At 53.9% G+C, this 25,315-nt stretch overlaps 1 protein-coding gene across 1 annotated transcript in view; it reads right to left on the minus strand.

Annotated features, from left to right (window-relative positions):
• Positions 1-25,315, minus strand: part of LOC144248803 (uncharacterized) — a 1,234,558-nt gene that overhangs the window by 37,710 nt on the left and 1,171,533 nt on the right.

The following is a 25,315-nucleotide window of genomic DNA, read 5'->3' on the forward strand; positions in this document are numbered from 1 at the left end:
TAACCTCCCCAGGACCCACCAAAGCCCCTCCTGTCCCTCTCAGGATCCCACAGCCTCCTTCTAGTCGTCTCCTACTGCCTCAGGACCCCTAAAGCCTATCCCAGTCCTTTCCCAGCCCCACCAGGACTCACCCATAGCCCTCCCAGTCTCTTCCCAGCACAACCAACCTCATCCCAGTCTCTGCTTTTCCATCCCCAATCTCCATCCAGCTCCTTCAGGCTCACTCTATTCCCTCCCACTTAAACCTAGTGCACCCAAACTCCCTCCCAGTGCCCAACAGGACCTCCAGAACCTCATCCCACCCTTCCCAGTATTCTCCAAACCCCTTCTTAGCCCTTCTAAACCCCCAACCTCCTCTCCCAGTTGAAACCAGGCTCTCTCCAGCTCCCTCCCAGTTGCTCCCAGCACATCCCAGTTGCTCCCAGCACCCCCAGTTCCTCCCCCATACCCCAGTTCCGGCTCACAGGTTGTTCCAGGCTGATGTTGTTGGCAGGTGGAGGTGAGCCCTGCCCGGGCTGGGGTTTCCAGCAGCACCAGGAGCTGGTGGGTCCAGTCCCCGTTGGGGACCACGTCGGTGGCCACCACAGAGAGCTCCTGCTGGCCCTGGAACCACCTCAGCTGGATGGGAACAGGCGGCCGGGGCCGGGCCGGGAGCTCGAGGGCAGCAGAGAGATGGACACGTTGGGGGGCACTGGGAGAGAGTGGGTGTAATAAATAAAATGGTCTTTGTTCATCAAAATGAGTGTTAAAGGAGACAAGAATTTGAACTGAGTAGGGAATGCAACTAGCATAGAAGACTGTGTAACTAATTATATACAAGTTGACTTTTAGGCCAAGGACAATCTGCAAGGAAGATGAGGAGCCTTCATTCCTGCGACCTCCAAGGGCAGAAAAAAAGACCCCCAGCAACCAATTGCACCGGCGCAGAGTGCATCGAGAGAAAATACGTCAACCGGGACGTATAAAACCAAAAAGGTCAAAGGGGGAAGGTGCTCCGTGGCAGAGCAGAGGCTCCCCGGCTGCCCAGCGCTGTTCTTTTGCTTAATACCGCTGGCTTAATAAATTCTTGTTAATTGATTTATCGATAATTAGCCTCCCCAATTGAATTTGTCCATAACAAATTTGGTGCCGTGACTCAGATAAGGGCGACCGGGTGGGAATTCCTAATCAGGGAGGCGCCCCGCTGCCTCTGCAGCGGCCCTGGTGCAGGCTTTTCCTTCCCAGACCCTTACCGACGAACCCAAATTCGGTATTGAGCACAAGGGATCCCGGTAACCCCGTAATCTTTGTGCACGAAGCCGGGCGAAGACGCAGGACAGTGTGAGTATACAAGTGGGGATCCGCTGGGTTGGGCTGGGATCCCAGGACATAACGCGTGAGACGTCCTTGTAGGACGAGGCACGGGCAGAGCTCTGAGTAGTGCGGTTTGCAGAGCCCGCGAGGGGCTGGGCACCAACAGGGGCCGTGAGTGTGTGTGTGCCTGAAGGTGTCCTGGGAGATGGGACAGAGGAAAAGCAAGGCCTCTGCTTCCATGGGGACGGGGACCCCGGTAACGCTTCCCCAGATCCCCCCTGACAGTCCGTTAGGTCTAATGGTAAAATCTTGGGATGAATATCCTTCAAGGAAAGGGAAGGATAGGGCAAAAATGATACATTATTGTATAAAAGAATGGGGAGGAAAACAAATCTGTAGTGATAATTTATTTTGGCCAGTGTTTGGAAACTTCAAGGACTGGATTTGCCAGGCATTAAACATTTATGTAAACTCTAAAGAACCTTTTGATATGGAAGAGAGCAAGTATGCTGCTCTCTGGATAGTGGGGGAAGCAAGAGCAAAACTTTTTGCCTGAAGCACCCAGGGAGGGAAAAAGAAAAATAAAAAGCCTGAGGAAGTTCCAACTGCACCCCCTCTACCATACATACCTCCCCCTCCTCCACCCCGACCAGCACCACCCGCAGTCTACCCTGATTTAGATCAAGGGGGAGATTTTGATAACCAAGAGGTAGAAATCCCAGAGCCGGTCCCTGAGGAAAATTGCTGTGTTACTCATAGTCTAACAAGGGGGGAAAGAGAAAGGGAAGGGCAAGCTCTATATCCATGAAGAGAAGTAGTTTTGGGATCATTGCAGCAAGCTGGGCCCTGGCATGTGCTTATCACACCCTGCTAGATACTGTAGGGCAGCAGATAGAGGAAGGGGGGCAGGGAGATAAATCAGCAGCGATCCCAGTCACTCAGGCTGCAGCCAACAGCCCCAGCTTGAAGCCAGCAGCTAAACCAGACTGTGAGCCTCAACCAGTGGCTGTTGCTATGAGCACAATGGGCCACTGATACCTCAGGCCATCAGGGCAGAGATGCCACCTACAAGTGGGCACGAGACCGAGGGGTGGATCTAACCATGGACAGTATTTCCATGACTGTGAGACCTGTGCTGCCATCAAACAGGCCAAGCAGGTGAAGTCCCTGTGGTATGGTGGGCAGTGGTCCAAGTACAAGTATGGGGAGGCCTGGCAGATTGACCACATCACACTGACCCAGACACGCCAAGGCAAGCGCTACGTGCTCACCATGGTGGAAGCCACCACTGGGTGGTTGGAAACCGACCCTGTGTCTCATGCTACAGCCCATAACACCATCCTGGGCCTTGAGAAGCAGGTCCTTTGGAGGCATGGTACCCCTGAGAGGATTGAGTCAGAAAATGGGACTCATTTCAAGAACAGCCTTATCAACACCTGGGCTAGGGAACATGGCACTGGGTGGGTGTACCACATCCCAAACCATGCATCAGCTGCAGGCAAAGTGGAGAGGCACAATGGACTGTTAAAAACCACCTTAAAAGCATTGGGTGGAGGATCTTTCAAAAATTGGGAGCAACATTTAGCAAGGGCCACCTGGTTAGTTAACAGCCAAGGTTCCACCAATCGAGCAGGTCCTGCCCAGTCTGAGCCCCTGAATATAGAAGATGGAGATAAAGTCCCAGTGGCACATGTCAGAGGTTTGTTAGGGAAATCAGTGTGGATCAATTCTGCCTCAGGTACAGACAAACCCATTTGTGGGATTGTCTTTGCTCAGGGATCAGGTTGTACATGGTGGATAATGCAGAGAGATGGAGCAACACGATGTGTACCTCAGGGGGATCTGATTGTGGGGTGAGACTCATGTGCAAATATCACTGTTTGCTGGATGTTACTGCCAGCGTCTGTACATGAAAACACACAGACATGAGACAGAAAGAAATGTGTAAGTGTCAAAGGTTTGAGCAAGTGAAATAGAAGGAAAGGTGTAAGTGTTGAAGGTTTGAGTAAGTGAAAGATGGAAGTTTTAACTTGATGGAGTTTTTACATGATGTTGAAGATATGGAGATAAGGGGTGGAATGTCCGAGGCTGATGTTATGGTGTTTGTATCTCCAGTCGTGTGTTCTGTTTATGTTTGATATTCTGTTCTGTGCTTTCAGAACTGACTCAGAAAGTGAAGGTTTGTTTTGCCTTGTTATCAGCCGGCTCACCTCCCCCCATGGTCTGCTGTCTAGAAGAGGCCAGTGCTGGCTGGCTTGCTTTGCTTTGCTTGCTGGCTTTTCCTTGATTTGCTTTGCTTTTTTTCCTTGCTTCTGCTTTTGCGTTTGCTTTTTAAAATTAGTTTTGTTAAGCAGTCCAATTCTTTCCCTGGACTGTTTCTTTTCCCTTTCCCTTTCCTGAATACCATCCAGCCTGCTCTGGACTGGGACCCTCTAAACACCGAGGAGCACCGGGAGCCTGCGCTCTGTGATCTGCAGCAGCCATCCCCAGTGCCCAGAGCAATCCCCAGCGCCCAGACCCGGGTGACCACCCTCAGGAGAGACTTTCTGGATTTGTTATCTCTGCAGAGTGGTGAAGGAGTTTTGTTGTTATCTGGTGTTGTTCATTTTTATAGTGCTGGGAAGGGTTATGTTTGTTAAAGAAACTTCTTTTCCACTTCTCTCAGAGAAAATTCTTCCCAAATCAGGTGGGTGGGGAGGGGCCATGGGGGTTTGTTTTCTGGTGGCTCCTTACAGAGGGTTTTCTCCCAAATTTGCCCTAAACTAGGACAAATATTTTGCTGCCCATTTCATGGCTGGAGAGAGTGAAAAAAAACCAACCTGTTCTAATCATATTTTGGTTCCAATTACTTTGTGTTAGTATGGAGCAGTTACTGGCTATGTTGTTTGAATTCATAGTGTCTTTTTAGAGTGGAGGCCTGTATGTGTTTCTGGTCCCTAGGGTTTTTTGAGATCTTAATCCCTCTATGGTCCCTAGGTTTATTTTCTTATCCAGGAATAGCTCCAGTATTGTCCCTAATACGTAGTTTTTGCAGTAGAAGGGCACTGACCAGAATATCCATTGGGCTGTGCTAGGTTGTGATGGCATCCAGGGGGTTTATGAAGGTGCTGAAGTCTGTTCCAGGAATGCATGGCTCATGGTCATGGTTGTGCAGCCAGTTTGTTAGAGGGGAAGCAGGGGATGAGGCTTCTCAGCCTTTGCTTTCCTTCTTCTCCTCTGAATCTCTCAGCTCCCTATTAGAGAATGTTCCGTTTCCCCTGACTGTTAAAGAGACCATCTTCCTGGTGTTTAATCTGGTAAGCTTTCTCTCTACAGTCTGCAGTCTTTCTAGAATGAGGGCTGAGATTTCTAGAGGGGCTGAAGAGACTCCTGACCCAGGAGTAGACCCAGGTGTGAGAAATCCTGAGTGGTGTGGGAAATGGGGGGGACGGGAATTGGCACATAGACTGTTTCCCCACGTTCAAATAGATTTTACTGATTTGCCTAAAGTAGGAAGGTATGAACACTTATTGGTGATAATAGATCACTTGACTCACTTTGTAGAGGCATTCCCTACCTCCAGGGCAACTACACAAACAGTAGTAAAAATACTATTAGAAGAGATAGTCCCCCACTACAGACTAGCAGAAGTAATAGACTCAGAGAGAGGGCCACTCTTTGCCTTCAAAATAAATTAAAAAAGTAGTTACAGCTCTAGGAACAAAGTGGCAATATCATACCCCCTGACATCCACAAAGCTCAGGTAAAGTGGAAAGGGTAAATGGGAAAATTAAGAAACAACTAACTAAATTGATGTATAAAACACAATCATCCTGGGTAAAAATGTTTGCCTTTAGCCTTATTAAATATAAGAACTCAGCCCAGAACCGATATTGGAATTTCTCCATTTGAAATGCTTTATGGGATGCCTTATGACATGGATTCTCCTACAGATCACCCTGAAATAAGTAATCAACAAATTAACCAATCTGTCATGCAACTTGTGAAGGCTCAGGAAGGGCTTAGAAGAGCCAAGTTACTAGTGCAACAACCTCCTTTAGACCTAGCAATCCATAATATAAATCCAGGTGATAAGGTGTTAATAAAAAACCTAGAAAGAAACCTCACTACCCCCAAATTGGGAAGCCCCCTATGTTGCTTTAACTGCAGTCAGAACCGCCGAGAAGGGGTGGATCCATGCGAGCCGAATAAAGGGATCATTCCTGCTGCTGCCGAAGAGCCCTGGAGAATAACCAGCCAGCCCGGGGACCTTAAGGTCACATTTAAATGGACTGAGTGGACTCAGTAAGAATTGTACAAACCAGCTGGTAGAGTGAGATATTGGACTATGGATATCCTATAACTAATGATTTTAGAGTATATTGTACAAAGAAGGATTGTGATTGTTACCCTTTTGTATGCTATATTTGTAAAATTTGCAGGAATGGTGGTGGGTCCATAGTTACAGAGGCACTCCTCCTAGGGGTATTTGTAAAGGTGTTATCAGTTAGAAAGAGAACTGACAGAGTCAGTCCTAAGGATTGGGGAAGAGAATGGGACCCTACCAAGGGAATCCCAAGAGTGGTGGGAGGTGTTTACTAAGGGGGCTAGGCCTGAAAATTGTTGTTTCCACTCCAATGAACCAATTCCCCTAATTGTTCAAATTATAAAAGGGAATTGCTGGAAAACTTTACCTGGGATTCAGTGTGACTCACCACAAGTGAAGGATAAAAGCTGGGAATCATTCAAAAAGAGGCAACAAAAACAGAGTAAGGGTCCTCCTGAAGAATATCTTTGCTCCGAGAAGATGGTGCGCCTCGCGGCTCAGAGCAACCGAGTCGGCGAGAGAGGCAGAGGGATAAGAAGCGGTGGAGGAAAGAGCCCTCAGACTGGGATAATTCAAAGTATTTCAAGAACTGCCTCAAGGATACTGATCACCCAAGGGTAAAGGTGAGCCCGGCAATAACATGTCAAAACAAACACTGGGAATGGGGAGATAATGATAATCAAATCCTGGGGCAGTTTGGACTCCACCCTTGCTGGCAAATCCTGTGCATATTAGTTATATGTTGTACCTGGCCTGGTCAAGGGGACTATGCACACCAGCCATTTAATTGGACTCTGACCAAAATAGAGCAAGGGAAAGTTGTTAAGCATAATGCCACCACTGTGGCTCCCATTTTTTGTTACTAACAAAGACTTGATAAACTCTATCTGGGGATGGAGTAAACCTGAACTCCAGGCTACCTATTGGTGTCCTAGTTCCAATCCTGGGAGGGGATATTGTCATTATCCTGTGGAATGTCTGTGTGAGGATTGGGGCTGTGAAACCATAGCAACCGCCTGGGCAGTCACCCATCCAGATAAATGTTTAAATACCTCATGGTACCCTGAGGGGTGCAAAACTCCGGGGTATGGCACTCAAGGAGAAATTCTGTATAAGGGAGATTGCAGATCCCGTAATATTGTTGTTACTAAGTTTAACTTTCAAATCTTACATTTTTAATAAAATCATAGACATTGTAAAAGGAAGATTAGAGGCAGCTCATCTAATGCTTAATAGAGATAGGTAGGAAACATTGCCCAGGGACTTAGAAGTAGATGAAACCCTGGTCTTAAGCTACCAAGAGTTAAAGCGTTTTAATGAACAAATTGGTAAAGAGAAAAAGGGGGAATTGTAATAAATAAAAATTGTTTTGCTCATCAAAACGAGCGATAAAGGAGATAAGAATTTGAACTGAGTAGGGAATGCAATTAGCATAGAAGACTGTGTAACTAATTATATACAAGTTAACTTTTAGGCCAAGGACAATCTGCAAGGAAGATGAGGAGCCTTCATTCCTATGACCACCAAGGGCAGAAAAAAAGTCCCCCAAGCAACCAATTGCACTGGCGCAGAGTGCATAGAGAGAAAATGGTCAACAGGAAATAAGAAGGGACTATAAAAACAAAAAGGTCAAAGGGGGAAGGTGCGCCGTGGCAGAGCAGAGGCTCCCTGGCCACCCAGCGCTGTTCTTTTGCTTAATACCACTTGCTTAATAAATTCTTGTTAATTGATTTATCTATAATTAGCCTCCCCAATTGAATTTGTCCATAACACCCCTGGCCCAGCAGCAGGGGACAGGGGGCACGGCCTGTCCCCCTGGCCCAGCAGCAGGGGACAGGGGGCACGGCCTGTCCCCCTGGCCCAGCAGCAGGGGACAGGGGGCACGGCCTGTCCCCCTGGCCCAGCAGCAGCCCCGTGCCCTGCCCAAGGCGCTCCCAGCAGGGGCTGGGCCTCAGAGGCAGGGGCAGACCCCAGTCCCGGGGCAGCGTTTCTGCCCCGTCCCCTGTCCAGCCCAGCCTGCCCCGTGTGCGCAGTGCCCGCTGGCACGGGCTGCCCTGGACACTGTGACCTGCTGGGGACACTGAGAGCTGCCCCGCTGTGACACTGCCCTTGGGATTGCACAGGCACCAAACAAACCCCAGCCAGCACCGCCCCTTGTCATGTCCCAAGCACCGGAGAGCATCAGAGCCAGCCCCGCTCCTGGTGATGTCCCAGGCACCAGGGCACATCCCAGCCCCGCTCCTGGTGATGTCCCAGGCACCAGGGCACATCCCAGCCCCGCTCCTGGTGATGTCCCAGGCACCAGGGCACACCCCAGCCCCGCTCCTGGTGATGTCCCAGGCACCAGGGCACATCCCAGCCCCGCTCCTGGTGATGTCCCAGGCACCAGAGCACATCCCAGCCCCGCTCCTGGTGATGTCCCAGGCCCTACGAGTGTCCCAGGTGTGGGAAGAGCTCATCACACGGCTCAGCCTTGACCTCAAACCAGCAGAGGCACCACGAAGGGCAGCCCTGCGAGTGCCCCAGTGTGGGAAGAGCTCCGTGCACTGCTCCAGCTCCATCCCCCATGGGAGGATCCGTGCTGGATGATCCCCAGTGAGCCCCGGTGGGCAGAGCCCTGGTGACCCGTGGTGCTGCTGATCCATGTTGGGAAGACACCCAGCTGGAGGGGCTCCACATCCTCCTGGCTCCCCGTGGCCTGGATTTTCTTTTCATTTCTCTTTGCCCTTTCAAAACTCTTAAAAGCAGGCAAAAATAAAGATGTTGAGCTAAGACAAGGATGGGGACATGGAGGGGGGGGTCTTGCAGGGGATATGGGGGATGCTGGGTTTGAAGGACTTGGGGGTTCCTGGGAGGGACCTGGGAGTTGCTCAGGGCTTTGGGCACCCCAGGCTGAGTGGCTCCAGTTGCCCTGGGAGACCCCAGTGAAGGTTCTGGGCAGCTGGTCAAGGACCCCCTGCCCTGGAATTGTCCCCATGTGCCCCCATCCCAATGCCTCGTCCACCTGCAGCGGCTGCCCAACTCCTTACTCCCCTTCCATACTCCCCTTGCCCCTGCCTGTTCCCGTGTCCCCCCTGTCCCGTTCCCATCCTGTTCCCATCCCAATCCGGACCCCATTCTTGATCCTTGTACCGTATTCCCTGTCCCTGTCCCATTCCCAGTCCTATTCCCTGTCCCCATTCCTGGTCCCTGTCCCCATTCCCTGTCTCTGTCACCACTCCCAGTCCCTGTCTCCATTCCCATTCCCCATTCCCTGTCCCCATTCCCATTCCCTGTCCCCATTCCCACTCCCTGTCCCCAACCCCGGTGAGACATTAATTTTGAAGAATTAAGAATTTTAGGAAAGTTAAGATGATAGTTAAATTAGATGTTGCTGACTTATCGGAAGTAGATAAATGGGCTTTGTTCATAGTTAACAGTAGCTGGATCTTAGATAAGATATCCAGGATCTATTAACTCATTGCTTGCCAGCTTTATGCTTGGGTAGCTGTGCTTATCATGATAAACAGAATGTGATAAACAGATTTCAGGGACACAAAAACAGTTGCAGACTTCCCATACTTTAGGAATCCATTAAGCACAGGAAAACGGCAAGGATTCATTTGTCACGTATGCATGGGAAAGGCAGAAAGGTCAGAATGAGGAAGACTTATTTTACTTCCTCATTTTGGAGACCCCTCCCCAAAAAGGACCCCTGACTCATTTCAGGGAACAGAACTACACATGCTTAATTGCCTTTTTGCCAATTAGCACATGAAGCGGAGCAGAGGATCTGACAGGGATATGAATATGCATTCGTATTTTGTGTATTCAAGACTTCTGTAAATATAAAAGCTTTGTAATACCTGTGATTTTTGCAGTGTGCATTAGGGAGTTATCCCAGGTACTGCCCGGCTGTCTCAATAAACATACACTTTCTAACTTTAAACCCTTAGAGAGTTTTTGTCCATCTCAGTTGGATATCAATATTACATTGATATTCATATTTTAGTAAATCATTGTCCTAAAGAAGTCCTAGTATGTGCATTAACATGTCTTTTCTTAATATTCGAGTAATTATTCTTGCATTGCTTCAAGATAAATTGGTATGATTCAAAGAATATCCACTGAGGTACACATAGAACATCGATTTATCATAAGCAAATTGCAGTTGCAGATATTTTCACTGACATTCTGCCACTTGTCATCATTTTAAAAGTGAAAAGTCAGCTATTAAAGTCAATAACAAAATTTCTAACTTCTAACAAAGGGAAATATAAAATATAAATACAGAAAATGTCTCCCAACCAATTTCCTTGCCCTGATCAAAACATCTCCCAATCAAGTTCTTCACCCTGAACCTGGCTGGTAAAGACAAATATTATCAGTAAATGTGGATGAAACGTTGCATAAGTTAATAGTATTCAAAATCTATGTTCTGTTCCTATTATTATTTTTATACAAAGAAAAAGGGGAAAGGGGTTGGATTGAGGGTACACCCTCCTCCCCTCTGAGTCTGTTCTCATGTTTTACAATAAATCCTACAACAGTACAATACAGCTGCCTAAAATATGGACACTGGAAACCACAGACAGCATTACAAATGATCACCTGCCTCATGGACAGTTCATAGATGGATTTGATTTGTTTACAAATTATTTCTCAAGTTTGCAAACAGTTTTTCTGTTTACAGATTGTTTTCTGGAAGTTTGGTTTTTCCCCAAGGGATAAAGTGCTGAAAGTTTGTTTTTTAAAATTGGGTTTTTCTCTAAGTGTTAAATGGGCTCAGGGTTAAATAGCTTTCTGCTTTTAGAGATAAGTTCAATTTGTAACCAAGAAGCATTATGCCTGTGGCCTGAGTTCTCCCCTAACAGTTCCTGGAGGGGAATGCTGCAACTCCAGTGTAAATTAGATGCACGCTGTCCTCTGTCCCCATGTTTGCAAAGGGCCCTTGCAGATGGGTGACAGAGAACAATAAACAGAATTTTATAAAGAAAAGGAGGGTGAGGTGTTACCATGATTGACAGGGGTCTTGACCAATCAAATATCTCCCAAAACTGCAGGCACCTCACGGGCCAGAACCTGAAGGGGCGTGGAGCTCAAACCAATGAGAGCTTCCAGGCCTGGTCTTTCAAATGCCCTGTGTAAGGGGGGACTTGGGAAATAAAATCTCTCTGTTGCCCCATGAAGTCGGGAGGAGCAGTCTTTGTCTCCTGTGCCCTCGCTGCCCCACGAGACCAAAGAGATGTTCACCAGGGCCCTCCCTGTTTGTGGCCGTCCATTGCCCAGCTGAGCAGGCAGCCAGTTGTGTTTGCAGTGAGCTGCCACAGGAAGACACACAGCAGCTGGAGATTTGAATAGCAGGGCTTGGGCCAATTCTTTTTCTTTCAGAGTGCAAGAAAGACACAAAAGCACAAGGAAACATGGCAGCGTTTCGGTGGAGTCTCTTTGTCCTGTGAAGTTCAGTAGCTGTTGGTGTTTCTGTGCTGCTGCTAATCCCCTCCAAGAAAAAATCATTCTGGGAAGGAGCAACAACATCTGACACGCACCAAATGTTGCCCCCAGTTGCTCCAGGTGCTGCTCCCAACAGCCCCTGTAGGACGGAGCACAGCCCCCAGTGCACACCAGCTTTGGCTGCCCTCGGGCAGAGAAGCCCTTTTGGGGCACAGGTTTCTGGGGCAGGAGACGGGCACCGGTGCTGCCAGGGCTCGGGGGAACTCTGCTTGGGCGGGGACTGTGCCTCAGCTGCTGCTGTCAGCGCTGCCCGGGCCCCAGGGCTCAGAGCAGCATTCCTGCCCTGGCCCACACGTTCCCGGTCTGTGTCCCACGGCCGTGCTCAGGATGGCCACCATGTGGGACGTGTCCCGAGGAGGCCGTGCCAGCTTCTGTGGAGGCCCCGTGCCCTTCCCAGCGCGGCTGCGTCGGCAGCTGCGGGGGCTCCTGCTGCTCTGAGCCCGCAGAGCAGGGCAGCGTTTGCTGATGGGCTGAGCCCTTCCCAAAGATCCTGTTGGGCTGTCTGACACACCTGGGGCAAGGCATTCCTTCCACCCTGGGCCACTCTGGGGGGCTGGGGGTGGCCCCAGGGCAGGTGGCAGTGCATGCAAGGGCCCTTGGTGACATGGTGCAGCATGGTCACCGTGGAATGGAACGGGACAGGGGATCCAAGGGCCCTTGGTGACACGGTGCAGCATGGTCACCGTGGAATGGAACGGGACAGGGATTCCAAGGGCCCTTGGTGACACGGTGCAGCATGGTCACCATGGAATGGAACGGGGCAGGGATTCCAAGGGCCCTTGGTGACACGCTCTGGCAGAGGTGTTGGCAGTTACAAGTTACAGTTACACTCCACAGTGCTCGGTGCACACAACGAGAGAGGACGCGAGAGAGCGGTGCTGTGAGGAGCCCTCACACAGACACTCGTTCCTTGCTGACCCAGAGCTTTTCTGAGGTATTACTCCTGCAGGTGAGCTCGTGGCCAGACCAGAGCACTTGGTGACCCCTGGCCTTCCCGAGGCAAATCTTCTGCAGCTGCCCTCGAGGGCAGACCGTGGCATTTGCTGTGCACCGTCCTTGACGGGAGTCTCCTGTCCTTGTGGCTGGAGCCCCAAGAGCAGAGTGCAGGACTTGCTGTCCTGTAACCTTTTTCTGTTCACCTTCTGCAAGCAGCCATGAATCCAGGCAGTGTTGTAGAGCACAGACCTGTGAGCGTGCCCAAGCTGGCCTGGGGGAAGGAGGAGAAAGAAGGCCCTGGAGCTGCCCCAGCCCAGCAGCCTGAAGAGGTGGAGCAGTTCCAGCCACGGCAGAAGGGTGAGTGGCAGAGCTGGGCCACAGGGCTGGTACCTGCAGCCAGCTTGGCCCCATGCCATGCCATGCCATGCCATGCCATGCCATGCCATGCCATGCCATGCCATGCCATGCCATGCCATGCCATGCCATGCCATGCCATGCCATGCCATCCCCTGGGGCCATGCCCATGGACAGGATGGAATAGGGGCCGGGCAGACACCCCACAGCCGTGCTCCGTGCCCTGGGCCGTCGCGGGGCTGTCCCTGCCTGGGCAGCGCAGGGCTGGGCTGTGTTCTCCGGCCTCTCCCGCAGCCCCTCAGCTTGGGCTGCGCTCGCTCTTTGCCAGGTGCAGCCGTGCAGCGCACACGAGAGCAGGAACGCACCCGTGGCCGCTTCCGCAGAACAGCGCAGGTACCTGCAGCCATCCCCACCTGGGCTGGGCCTGCTGGCACTGCTCAGCCCAGCACTGTGCTCAGAGCACTCCATGCAGCATCCCGGGCTTCTTGCCCTTCTGCTGCAGATGGTTTGCAAATTCATGAAGAGGATTCGGGAGGAAGAGAGCAGCGCCATGGGCACCGTGCTCAGAGCGTACTCTCCCATCTTCAAAACCAAGACCAGCGCTGCCCTGCTGGATATGCTTGTGGAGGAGGGTCCTTCCAGCCCAAAGCAAGTAAGCAGCCTGTGGCCTGGCTATTCTTCTCCCAGCAATTGCTTGGCCTCCCAAGCCACACCTGCTGCTCCCTGGGAGCCTTTGAGGCCATGGCAGTGTGGTGGCAAGGGAAGCACTTCTCTGGGGCAGCTTGGCACATTCCTTCCTCCGGCAGCTTTCCAAGTCTCCCCTGCCTTCTCCAGGTGCCCGCCATGGTGAGGTTCATCCACCAGTGGCTCGTGGCCAATGAGTTTCCTGAGTACAATCTGTACAGGGCCCTTCTGGATCTGACAGAGGCACAGCCCTCTGACGTGGTGATGGCTCTCCTGCGTGTGGCCCCATTGTGTGACAGGTACGGGGCCCACCTGCCCAGAGGGCTCGGGGCTCAGCAGCCCTTCCCCCTGCGCAGCCTGTCCCAGGTGTCTGACACAGAGAATTCCAGGGCCCTCTGGCTGCTCCCTTTGCCAGCCCTGGCCCCTGCCAGCCCCCCAGCGTGCTGCCATGCTTCCCCCCTGTCCCTCAGGGGCCAGTGCCCACAGGGCTGGGCTGCCTGCGTGCTGCCAGTGAGGGGCAGTGGGCAGAGGAAGGGCTGGCAGAGCAGCTCAGCTCCCCGCTGCCGCCCAGGCCACGCTGCTGTGTCCCAGACTCCTCTGAGACAGAGCTCTGACCCCGCAGAGCTGCTCTGGCCATGTGGAAGAGCATCATGTGCTCGCTGAGGACTGCAGAGCCGGCCATGCTCGTACTCCTGGATGTGCTGGGGAGCTGGCCAGAGCACAGCACGTGCACCTCCGATGGGGACCACACGGCTGTCCTTGCCCTGGCTGTGAGTTTCTGCCTTTGCTGGCCCCAAGGCCACCTCTCCAGCAGCTCTCCATCCTCCCTCCCCCACGGCGTCTCCCTGCCTCAGGCGCTGGGCTGAAACCTGGCCTCGGGGCAGCTCCAGGGCCACCAGGCCCGGTGCTCCCCCTGTGGCTCTCCGGGCCTCTCCCTCCCGTGCTCGGGCCCTGCCACACGGACACCTCGGCACTGAGCGCTGTCTCAGGCTGCTCTGTCCTTTGCAGGCAACCGTGGTGATGTGGAAGATCCTCCAGCTGCCCTGTGTGCCACATGTAGTCACCGTGCATTTCCCTGGCCTCTTTGTGCATCTGCTCTTCCAAGTGCTCTTCAGCACTCTGGATATGCCAGAGGAGGTCAATACCTTCTGGAAGGGATGCCAGCAGCAACACGGCCTTGCCACCAGCCCCAGCAGGTGCTCCATGCCAGTCCTCCTGTCCCTGCCATGTGCCCAGGGCAGGGGCCAGTGCTCCCAGTGTAACCTCAGCTTTGCTCTGTGCACAGCTTTGCAGAGCAGACCCTGAAGGCCCTGCTCTGCCAACTTCACTATGAGGATGTGGTGGTGGCCATGGAAGACAAGCGTGGCTGGGACACACTGCTCTGTGCTGACACCCACCACTGTGCTGTGGGCGTGCTGGCCAGGTGAGACCCCCTGCTCCCCAGCTGTCCCCGGCATGTGTGCCCTGTGCCCAAGGTGCCCCACACAGTCCCCGTGGCCGTGGGCCAGAAGGCCTTGTCACCAAGGGACGGCCAAGGAGGCTGCAAAAGGCTGGGAGAGGAGCGTGCCCAAGAGCAGCAACCTCCCAGAGGGCTCAGCTGCCCCTTGCAGGGTGGTGGAGAAAGGCCAGAGCTCTGTGAGGCAGTCCTGGGAGAGGTTTGCCCCCGCTGGTTCAGGGCTTTGACTCGTGTTTCCTCCTGTCAGAGAAATGCACCGCGCATCCGAAGCCGCGTGTTCCAGGATTGCGTTCCACCTGCTCGGGCTGCTCAGCAAGGACACACCGTGCCGGGATTTGGCCACCCTGGCATTCCTTGTGGAGGTGAGCCTGAAGGCCGGCGCTGCCTCGCTGAGCTGCCTCCCGGCTCTCTGCCCTCTCTTGGCCGCAGTGCCTGGGACGGAGCCCGCGCCCTGTGCTGCTGCCTGGGCCCGGCCCTGGGCGGTTCTGGGCTCCCGCCGGCCGCTCCCCCGTCACCGGCCTGTGCCTTTCAGATCCTGGAGCACCTGAACTTGAGTGAGTGCCGGGACAGCGTCCTGCAGTTCCTGTCCAAGCACCTGCAGAGCGAGTGCAGGGGGAGGCGTCGCTTGGCACTCCGAGGCCTCGTGGCGCTCGGCACCACCAGTGTCTCGGTGAGAAGAGCGCGGGGGCTGAAGCCGTGCTGCCAGCGTGGGGCTGGGGAAGGCAGTCCCTGGGGCTTGGCTGGCCTTGGGGCACTGGGGCAGCTGCTGCCAGCTCTCCTGCCTCCTGCTGCAGCTGCCCCAGGGCTTTGGCACAGGCCTGTGGCCCCTGGGCCCTGTGGCAGCAGGATGGTGTTTCACACACTTGTGTTCCACAAGTAGATGGCCATAAGGATGTGGAGCCTGCATGAGAGGCTCGTGGAACTCCTGAAGGAAGATGACAGCACCATGCTCAGGATGACCACGGTTCTCCTCAGAGCTTTATTTTTCTGCAATGGTGCCCCAGTAACCAGCACCCTCGCCCTGCAGCTGGCTGAGGCGCTCCTGCCACTCTTTGACAACGTAAGGCTCTGAGCCTCCAGCCACGGCCAGCGGGTGCTGCCCGCACACTTTGTGCCCTGTGCACTCACGGGCTGTGCCCAGGTGGGCCTGAAACAGCTGATGCTGAGGTCTTTCTTCCTTCCTTTCATACAGGAGGACAGCGAGGTGCAGTTGTGCTCCCTGTTTATCTTCCGAGAGATGCTGGATTTTTTTCCGGAAGAGGAAAAAAAGGTCCTCAAGGCACACGTGCACCAGAGCCTGGTACCACTCTTCTTCCACTGCCACGATGAGAACCAGCGAGTGGCAGAGGTGAGGACTCAGCAGCTGCCGCTGGCCCCTGGCAGGGGCTGGGCTGGCCCAGCCCTGGCGCCTCGCAGGCTGCAGCTCCTGCTGGCCTTGGCACAGGGACGGGGTCCTGCGCCCTGGGCTCTGGGGCCATCTCCACGTCTCTGCTGCTCTCCAGGCTTCTCAGGAAACGCTGCTCTGTGCGGCCGAGTTCCTGAAGAGGAGGGATCTTGGACAGATGGTTCAGAACCAGAAGCTGTGGCAGTTCCCCGAGTGCCTGGTAAGGAGGGCCGGGAAGCCGCAGCCCCAGCCTGGAGCAGCCCCTGAGCGCGGTGCTCGGTGTGCGGGCTGGCAGCTGTGCCCCTGCCCGCTGCTGCAGCCCGAGGCCGCGCGGGCTCTGCTCCAGGCTCCTGCGGCCCCAGCCGGGTGCCCATGGAGCCCCGGCCCGGGGGGCTGCGGGGCCAACCCTTCCCTCCTGCCGCTCTCTCCAGCTGGCAGAGGACAGCAGCAGCGTGGCCGAGCACCTGCGCCGGGCCCTGCCCTACCTGCAGAGCCCACAGGAGCCCCTGCGAGAGGCGGCCGTCAGGTTCATGGGTGAGCCACGAGCCGGGCCAGGAGGGCGTGTGGGCACAGGGCTGGCGGCGCCGCTGGCAGGGAGCTGTGCCCTGGGCCTGACAGGCTCTGTGTTCCCAGGGACGGCCGGGCAGCACCTGAGGGGGAGGAAGGAAGAGCTCCAGCTCCTCTCTGAGGGTGACCAAGGGCAGCGGGCTGCCAGCGGGGGCTGCCGGGGGAGCTGCGAGCCCTGCCCCGGCTGCGGAGGGCTCTGCTCCCTGTGCGGACCAGGGCCGGCGTGGGCAGAGCACACAGAGCTTTCAGGGCACCTGGGGGATTCGTGGCCAGCAGCTTCGGGCTGATCCAGCTGGTCCCTGGTCCCTCTGGCCATGGCCAGAGCCGGCTGGGATGGCCCTGGCACAGAGTCCCCTCGGGTCCCCTCAGATGTGGGAACTGACCATGGCTCTGTTCCTCTCTCTTTCAGCCCTTGAAGGCATGGAAAATGACATCAGTGTCGACGTCGCAAGCCTGGCAGTTCAAACACCATACATCGTCCAGGAAGCAGAGAGAGCTCCATATTCCATCTTTGACAGCCTGCGTGATCGGCTCTGCAGGGCATGGAGGAGACGGCCTCGTCTGTCGGGGCTCGGCTGGCTGCGCTGCTGGAGCTCTGCAGAGAGCTGATTCCAGAGGCTCTGTCTGCTGGGGCCACCTGAGCCAGCAGGAATGTTTCATTTCTTTAAGATTGTTCTTTTCTTTATTTTTGTTTTTCTTTAGCATATAAATATAGGATGTGTTGCTATAGTCAGACTCCCAGGATCTTTCTTTGGCTGTCCAGGCTCTGCAGGGCTGAGGGGAAGAGGGAGAAAAGGGTTCCTGGGCTCAGCAAGCTGCTCAGGCTTGCAGGGTTGCAGGGAAAATGGCCAGAAGCCCCTTGGCCTTTGGTGGTTCTGCTGAAGCCTTTGTGCTGCCCACAGAGCAGATGGGCAGGGGCTGGAGCTGTGGAGATCTCTGTGAGAGCGGTGCCTGGAGATGGCCACAAGCCCTGTCCCAGGCAGGAAGCGCCATCCGTGTCCTCCTGCCCGTGTGTTCCTGGCTGGATTGCTGAGGGCTCCCAGGTGCCTCTTGGTGGGGCTCCTCTGGAGCTCCTGTGGGGCTGCGGCGCTGCTGCCGGGCAGGCTGGCCGGGCTGGGGAGACCCTGAGGAGATGGGGCCACAAAGGGATGAGGGGCTGTGGGAGCCCTGACAGGACAAGGCAGTGGGAAGGCACGAGGGGGACGTGTGAGGGGGTGGGTAACGTTGGCTCAGGGAGGAAAGTGGGTTGGAGCCAAAGAGACCACTCACATGTTTATGTGGCAAACAGAGCACATTTATTCTCAAGCCCTTCCTTCTAAAGGGCCTTTGAAAACCTGGTCTGGATGATTTCACTGCTCTGATCTCTGTGCCCCTTCAGATTCTGGCCTGGGCAATGCCTGCAGCCTTGGGAGAGATGTGATGGGCCCGGCCCCTGTCAGTCAAAGCAGGGCTGGTACATTCACCCCGTACAAGCCAGCCTGCGCGGTGACACACGGCACCAGAGTGCGAGGCACAGCTCCGGGAGCTCCCCGTGACCCTCAGCTCTGGGACCACTGTCTGCCCCAAGCTTCAGGGGCTGCAGTGGGAGCCCGGCTGGGCTCTGCCCTGGGGCCATCCTGCAGGGACAGCTGCAAACAGGGAGCATTCCCTGCCACAAAGAGCCAAGGCAGGGCTGCAAGGCAGCTGCTCCAGCCCTGACTGCACTGCTGAGTGCTGTGCTCTGGGGCTGGGGCTCCCTGCACAAGGGACTGCACTGGTGTGCCAGAGGAGACAGAGAAGCTGCAGCTTCAGCCTAACTGAGGTGGGTGCATGGGCTGGAAAGAGTGGGGAGGCTCCAGGGGATTCACAGAGCTCATCCTGCTGCAAGGACAAGGAAAAAGGAGCGGGAACTCAGCAGTGAGGAGAGCTGGGGGCTGGAGAGCAGCTCTGAATGACACTAAAATCCCACCAGACCTCTGAGACATTGCTGCTCCTCAGCCAGTGACAGGATGAGTCCCTTAGCCTGGGGCTTGGCCTTCCTCATGGCGAGGGGCACCAAGGAAGGGAACAGTGTGATGGAGACTGGAATAGGCTGGGAACTCACTGGGGGAAAAGAGGAAGCAGTTGGGAAGTAAAAGGCAGGGAGAAGAGAGAACAGTTCAGAGAAGGGCTGAGCTACTGCTTGAGCAAGCTGCAAAAAGTCATTTGGGGTCATCCCAGATTGATTCAATTTCAGAAGTTATTGAACAAGTTTATTTTTTGGGTGGCTGCATGTTTTCTTGAGCTGTGTTGCTGAAATGCTCAAGCCAGTCTGTGCTGCAGGGCACCCCATTTCTCCTTTGGCTGATTGCAGCCCGGTGCTGAGCTCCAGCAGGGCCCTGGCAGAGCCCAGAGCAGCCTCAGCACCCGCAGAGCCCGGCTGCAAGGAGAGAAACCAGAAAGCCCCGTCAGCTGAAGGCTCCTGTCCCCTTGTCCCAGCCGCCCGCGGTGCCCAGGCCATGCTGGCCGTGCCAGAGCTGTGCCCAGAGCTGCCCATCACTGCTGCCTTTGGGAGCAGAGCAGGAGGGCAGGACATGTGCCCAGCCTGCAGCCAGCCACGGCACCTCCAGCCCTCAGCAGCTGCCCAGAGCAGGACGCTCCTGTGCTCGCTGCCATCTCCCCAGAGCTCTGATCCCACCATCCCCAGCAGACAGGACCCACCTCACGCCATCCCCCGCTGGAAGAAAAGCTGGTCCCAAACGATGCCCTCAGCCTTCTCCAAGGGCACGGCCCATCCATGCCACAGCTGCTCCCAAGCACGTCCTGATCCAGACTGGACCCCACCTGGAACGCTTCCTCTAGAAAAACAAACATCAAATTATTGAAAATAGATTACAGACAAAAAGGGGAACAAGAAAAAAGGTCAAAGATCTTATCTCTGTCAGGGCCTTAAGGAAGGCCCAACCCCTGCATGCCAGGATAAAACCCACCATGGGGGAGGGAATCCCAGGCTTTCTCCCTTCCCCTGCACTGCCCCCATGGTGATCCCAAAGCAAACAAGGGCAGTGGAGCAGCCCAAGCCCTTCCTTGCCTGCAAAGCAAAGCAGCCCCTGCACAGGGTCTGGAGTCCCACCTCTGCTCCCACCATGGGGGTTTGTTTGTGTCAGGCTGGCTGCCCCAGCCCAGCCCCAGCCCGAGGCACGGTGGGTGCTGGGGGCTGTTGGCAGGGCCAGGAGCCCACTCCCATTTCATATCCACCCCAGCCCATGTCCCCAGCCCTTCCAAAAGCAGCCTGGCAGCCGACTGAAGGATCAGCTGCATCCGCCCCAGCAAAGGGGGAACCTTTGGTTCCCAGCCAGGCTGTGCAATGCCCAAATCTGGGAGCATCCCCCTGTGTGTGGACTCATCTGCAAACTCCCTGTGGAACCTGGCTTTGAAGGAGATGTCGGAATCAAAGTCCACCATCTTCAGCCTGCCAGTGGTCAGGTGGAGCAAGAGGTTGTCATCCTTGACGTCATCCTCACTGTCCCCAGCAGCAGCAGGGCCCGACCCTGCTCAGCTCCCGAGATCAGACGAGACCGGGCGCTCCCAGGTCGGTGTGCCAGAGGCACCTGGCAGCCCCTCAGCAGCGTCCTTCAACACACCACAGAACCCTCCAGGCACAAGTCCTGAACATCTCGGGGGCTCCACACAGCCAACAGGGATGCCCCTGTGCACAAGAAAATCTAGAGACAGACCAGAGCTGTCCTAGTTTAGGGAAAATTTGAGGAAAACCCTCTGGAAGGAGCCCCCAGAAAACAAGCCCCCACGGCCCCTCACCACCCACCTGCTTTGGGAAAAAATTTTCTCTGAGAGAATTGGAAAAGAACCTGTTTATTTAAGAAATAAAGCACTCCCCAGCACTAAAACAATAAACAACACCAGCTGATAACAAAACTCTTTCACCACTCTGAAGAGATGACAAATCCAGAAAGTCTCTCCTGGGAGTGGTCGCCCGGGTCTGGGCGCTGGGGATTGCTCTGGGCACTGGGGATGGCTGCTGCAGATCAGAAAATGCAGGCTTCTGGTGTTCCTTGGTGTTTCCCAGATCCCAGTCCAGAGCAGGCTGGATGGTATTCAGGAAGAGGAAAGGAAAATAAACAGTCCAAGGAAAGAACTGGACTGCTCAGCTAAACTAACTAGGAAGCAAAGGCAAAAGCAGAAGCAAGGCAAGCAAATCAAGCCAGCCAGCACTGGCCTCTTCTAGACAGCAGACCATGGGGGGAGGTGAGCCGGCTGATAACAAGGCAAAACAAACCTTCACTTTCTGAATCAGTTCTGGGAGCACAGAACAGAATATCAAACATAAACAGAACACACGATTGGAGATACAAACACCATAACGTCACCCTTGGACATTCCACCCCTTATCTCCATATCTTCAACATCATGTAAAAATTCCATCAAGTTAAAACTTCCATCTTTCACTTACTCAAACCTTCAACACTTACACATTTCCTTCTATTTCACTTGCTCACACCTTTGACACTTACACATTTCCTTCTGTCTCATGTCTGTATGTTTTCTTGCACAGACACTGGCAGCACCATCCAGCAAACAGTGATATTTGCACATGAGTCTCACCCCACAATCAGATCCCCCTGAGGTACACATCGTGTTGCTCCATCTCTCTGCATTATCCACCATGTACAACCTGGTCCCTGAGCAAAGACAGTCCCACAAATTAGTTTGTCTGTACTCGAGGCAGAATTGATCCACACTGATTTCCCTAACAAACCTCTGACATGTGCCACTGGGACTTTATCTCCATCTACTATATTCAGGGGCTCAGACTGGGCAGGACCTGCTCGACTGGTGGAACCTCGGCTGTTAACTAACCAGGTGGCCTTTGCTAAATGTTGCTCCCAATTTTTGAAAGATCCCCCACCCAATGCTTTTAAGGTGGTTTTTAACAGTCCCTTGTACCTCTCCACTTTGCCTGCAGCTGGTGCATGGTTTGAGATGTGGTATGCCCACTCAATGCCATGTTCCATAGCCCAGGTGTTGATAAGGCTGTTCTTGAAATGAGTCCCATGGTCTGACTCAATCCTCTCAGGGGTACCATGCCTCCAAAGGACCTGCTTTTCAAGGCCCAGGATGGTGTTACGGGCTGTAGCATGAGACACAGGGTAGGTTTCCAACCATCCTGTGGTGGCTTCCACCATGGTCAGCACGTAGCCTTGGCGTGTCTGGGGCAGTGTGATGTAGTCAATCTGCCAGGCCTCCCCATACTTGTACTTGGACCACCGCCCACCATACCACAGGGGCTTCACCTGCTTGGCCTGTTTGATGGCAGCACAGGTCTCACAGTCATGGATCACCTGAGAAATACTGTCCATGGTTAGAGCCACCCCTCGGTCTCATGCCCACTTGTAGGTGGCATCTCTGCCCTGATGACCTGAGGCATCATGGACCCTTCGTGCCAGGAACAACTCCCCCTTGTGTTCCAAATCGAGGTCTATCTTTGATACCCCTATCTTTGCAGCCTGATCTACCTGCTGATTGTTTTGCTGCTCTTCATTAGCTCTGCTTCTGGGGACATGGGCATCTACATGGTGAACCTTCACAGGTAGCTTCTCTACCCGGGTAGCGATATCTTTCCACTCTTCAGCAGTCCAAATTGGTTTTCCTCTACGCTGCCAGTTAGCCTCTTTCCACCTCTCCAGCCACCCCCACAGAGCACTGGCTACCATCCATGAATCAGTGTAGAGGTAGAGCTTGGGCCACTTCTCCCTTTCTGCAATGTTGAATGGCTTTGAGTTCAGCAAGCTGGCTTGATCCACCTTCTCCTTCAGTGGCCTCTGCAACCCATCATGTGGGACCCATGCAGCTGCTTTCCACTTCCAGTTCATCCCTACGATGCAACAGGAACCGTCAGTGAAGAGAGCGTAGCGTGTTTCCTCTGCTGGCAGTTGGTTGTATGGTGGAGCTTCTTCAGCCCATGTCACTGGTTCTTCTTCTTCATCTGTGACACCAAAACTTTCACCTTCGGGCCAATTTGTAATTATTTCCAAAATCCCAGGGCAATTCAGTTTACCCATATGGGCACGCTGCGTGATGAGAGCAATCCACTTGCTCCGTGTAGCTCTGGTGCCATGGTGGGTAGAGGGAACCTTTCCTCTGAACATCCACCCCAGCACCGGCAGTCGGGGTGCCAGGAGAAGTTGTGCTTCCATGCCAATAACCTCTGAGGTGGCTTGAACTCCTTCAAAGGCAGCCAAGATTTCCTTCTCTGTGGGAGTGTAGTTGGCTCCGGACCCTCTGTAGTTCTGGCTCCAGAATCCCAGTGGTCAGCCTCGAGTCTCACCAGGCACCTTCTGCCAAAGGCTCCAGGACAACCCATGGTTCCCAGCTGCAGAGTAGAGCACATTCTTGATCTCTGGTTCTGTCCTGACTGGGCCAAGGGCTACAGCATGAGCGATCTCCTGCTTGATCTGGGTGAAGGCTTGTTGCTGCTCAGGGCCCCAGGGGAAATTGTTCTTCTTGCGGGTAACCAGGTAAAGAGGGCTCACAATCTGGCTATACTCAGGAATGTGCATTCTTCAGAAACCTATGGCACTTAGGAAAGCTTTTGTCTCCTTCCTGTGGGTTGGTAGCGACATCGCCATGATCTTGTTGATGACCTCAGTGGGAATCTGACCCCGTCCATCTTGCCACTTCACTCCCAAAAATTGGATCTCTCGAGCAGGTCCCTTGACTTTGCTCTTCTTGATGGCAAAACCAGCTTCCAGGAGGATTCGGATGATTTTCTCTCCTTTCTCAAACACTTCCATTGCTGTGTTCCCCCACCAGTGATATCACTGATGTATTGCAGGTGTTCTGGAGCCTCACCCTTTTCCAGTGCAGCCTGGATCAGTCCATGGCAGATGGTGGGGCTGTGTTTCCACCCCTGGGGCAGTCGGTTCCAGGTGTACTGCACGCCCCTCCAGGTGAAAGCAAACTGAGTCCTGCATTCTGCTGCCAGAGGGATGGAGAAAAATGCATTGGCAATATCAATAGTGGCATACCACTTTGCTGCCTTGGACTCCAGCTCGTACTGGAGTTCCAGCATATCCGGTACAGCAGCACTCAGTGGTGGAGTCACTTCATTCAATGCACGGTAGTCCACTGTCAATCTCCATTCTCTGTCAGATTTACACACAGGCCAGATGGGGCTGTTGAAGGGTGAGTGGGTTCTGCTGACCACCCCTTGGCTCTCCAGCTCTCAGATCATCCTATGGATGGGAACCACAGCATCTCGTGTTGTTCTGTACTGTCGATGATGCACTGTTGAAGTGGCAATTGGCACCTTTTGTTCTTCTCCCTTCAGAAGTCCTACTGTAGTTGGATTCTCAGACAGTCCAGGCAAGGTGTTCAATTGCTGGATGCCCTCTGTCGCTACAGCTGCTCTCCCAAATGCCCACCTGAGTCCCTTTGGGTCTTTAAAATACCCCCTTCAAAGGTAATCTATGCCCAAGATTCATGGGGCCTCTGGGCCAGTCACAATAGGGTGTTTCTTCCACTCCTTTCCTGCCAGACTTACATCAGCTTCCACCAAGGTAAAGTCCTGTGATCCCCCTGTCACACCGGCGATAGAGACAGATTCTGCCCCTACGTGTCTCGATGGAATTAACGTGCATTGTGCACCAGTATCGACCAAAGCCTTTTATCTTTGTGGTTCTGATGTGCCAGGCCAGTGAATCCACACAGTCCAGAAAACACGGTTTTCCCTCACCTCTACCTGGCTAGAGGCAGGGCCCCTCTAAGCCTGGTTATCCTTCTTACCTTGGGCGTATGTCTTAGAGGTTCCTTCAAGGGGATCGGACATGTCATCATCATCATCATGCCTGGCAGTTTGGCTACGGGCAACTGGAGCTGCTCTCCTTTTGGTGGCACTTCCTCTCTGGGTCTTGCCTTCCTTCAATTCATGCACCCGTTGTGCTAGAGCAGCAGTAGATTTTCCGTCCCATCTCCTCATGTTTTCTCTGCAGTCGCACAGGAAGAACCACAGCTCAGCTCTTGGGGTGTACCTTCTCTCACCATCTGAGGAACGTCTATGTTGGATACCAGAACCTCTGATCTGTACTGCTGAGGTTTGGAAAAGGTCCTCCTTAATCTCCTCCCTGAGTCTCTTATGATTCTCCTCTTACCTTCTAATTTCTGCAGATGTGTTTGCACTGCTGCAATTCTGGCATGGGTTGGGCCATGTACAGCATCTGCATATGCTCGGAGTTTCCTTGCCATGTCGAGCAAGGTCTCATCCCTCTCCTCCTGCTTCATTATTGCTAAAGCAGAAGCGTATTCATGTGGCCCAAGCCGTACAAGTTTTTGCCACATCACAGATGTACATGGTACCAAGTCTGGATTCCTAGTTGTTATTTCATCTGAGAAGATAATCTCTGCCACTGCCATTTCTCTCAGACGTTGGATCCCGTGTTCTATAGTCTTCCACTGGGTCTGCTGCATATAAAGATCATCTGCACACAGGTATCTTTGTGCTACACTTTCCAGAACCCGTGCCCAGAGGGTGTGAGGGTTAGCCCCCCTCATTATTCCTTGATCAATGACAGGATCATGTGACAGGAATCCCAAATGTCTCGCTTCAGTGCCATCCAGAATTGTAGCCTCGCCTGCAGCATCCCAAAGACGGAACAACCAACTAATTACTGACCCCGTGGCTCTCCCAGTCCATCCCAGTCTCTCCCAGTGCCTCCCGGCTGTCCATCTCAGCCTGGCGTGGCGCTGCCGCCTCTCAGCCAATCAGAGCGCGAGTCTCTGATGACTCATCAGTTGCCAGGCAGACCCGCAGCGCCGCGTGCCCCGCACTGGACTCGGCCTCCCAGTGCCGCGCGCTTCATTCCCAGTT

This window comes from Lonchura striata, chromosome 36 (assembly GCF_050655825.1).
Source record: "Lonchura striata isolate lonStrDom1 chromosome 36, ASM5065582v1, whole genome shotgun sequence".
Classification (NCBI taxonomy): domain Eukaryota; kingdom Metazoa; phylum Chordata; class Aves; order Passeriformes; family Estrildidae; genus Lonchura; species Lonchura striata.